A 1,545-nucleotide genomic window follows, 5' to 3' on the forward strand; every position below is an offset into this window, starting at 1 on the left:
GGATTTGAATGGGGCGGGTGGTGGTGGGCGGGGTTGGTTGGGCGGTCGGTCAAACGGGCGGGGCGGGGGGGAGATGCTGGCGGAATGAATGGCGAGGGCGACGGGGGCTCGGGCGGCCGTGGCGTCTCGCCGGCGGCGGCGGGAGGTGGCGGGGAATGCGGCGAGGCGGCGGCGGGGCGGCCGGATCGGGGCGGCGTGAAGAGTGGGGTTCAGTTCCGCTCCGCTCTACTCTACTGTGAACGAACTCCAGTTCCAGTTCCAGTCCAGGGGAGTCCAGGCTGGCTGGCTTTGCTGGCTCTTTGCCATTTTCGCACGGAGGCCCTTGAGGCGCCGCAGTTTCGCAGGCGCACCCCGCCACGCACCCCCTGTTAGGGCATCTCCAACGGCAACCATCGGATGGGGCATCGCCGAATGTCCGGACACGCTCAGACGTGTCCGCGGACGGCACAACCATGTCCATCCAATCAGAGTTGCCGGTGAGCCAAATGGACCTAGGGGGAAGAAGGGTTTTTTTTCAGGGGTAGGGGGAAGGAGACGAGTGGGGGCGGGCGTGCAGGCTCGCCCGAAGCTCCATAGTTTGAGGACAGGTTGTGAGCCACAAACGTCCCAACTGCACTGCGGGCATTTAGGATGCGTTTGGTTGAAGGTGTCGTATGAATGGGTTGGGACTGTTCAATTTTTTTGGGATTGAACCATTCAATTCATGTGTTTGGCTGAATATAAGTGGTGAGCTAATTATTTAGGACGGGACCACCAGTCATGCTCACATATTTAGGACGGGACCGATTTGGTTGGGTGGAACGGTTCAGCATCTTCATGGCATATTCTCTTTTTTTGGCTCGAACCATTCATGTGCTTTATAACCAAACATGTCTATTTTCTAAACGATCCCAACCCATTCATGACCGCCCTTGCAACCAAACGCACTACACTTGAGGTCTAAAAGTGTTGGGACTAGTCCGGCACGGATGCCCTTCAAACAAGATAGTCGGAAATAATATTGTTGGCATTACAACCAGATAGTCGAAAACAAGCTCGGATAGATCGTTATGGGCATGCTCCGCATCTGTGCCATCTTCCATGCACGGGGAGGGCCTTGGCGACGGATGCGGATGCGGGTGCGGATGCGAGATAGGTGGAGCATGCCTGTGTAAAGATGCCCTCGGGTGGTTTATTTATGTTTTAGTCTTGTTTATCACAGCTCCAAAAGTCTTGAAAGGAACCTCGAGTCATGATTACTGTGAGTTGGCTTGATTGCATATAGAAATATAAGGTACTACTAGTCCAGGGCGCGGGGCAACCTGCGGCTGAGATGGCGTGAGCATGTTTGACCGACGGCTGCGATGGCGTGTGCTGTGACGGGCAGATATAAATAGATTGATAGATACAGCTCTGGCTTTGCTGCTAGATTCCAGCACTAGAGCCACACAGCTCCTCGTATGCTTCAGATTACATTACACTACGGAATAGATCATCGATCGAGTTTTGCGCGGAATGAAGATGAAGATCCGCCCACCTGTTCAAAACCGCAACATGCGATCCAAC

This window comes from Triticum dicoccoides, chromosome 3B, assembly GCF_002162155.2.
Source record: "Triticum dicoccoides isolate Atlit2015 ecotype Zavitan chromosome 3B, WEW_v2.0, whole genome shotgun sequence".
NCBI classification, from domain to species: domain Eukaryota; kingdom Viridiplantae; phylum Streptophyta; class Magnoliopsida; order Poales; family Poaceae; genus Triticum; species Triticum dicoccoides.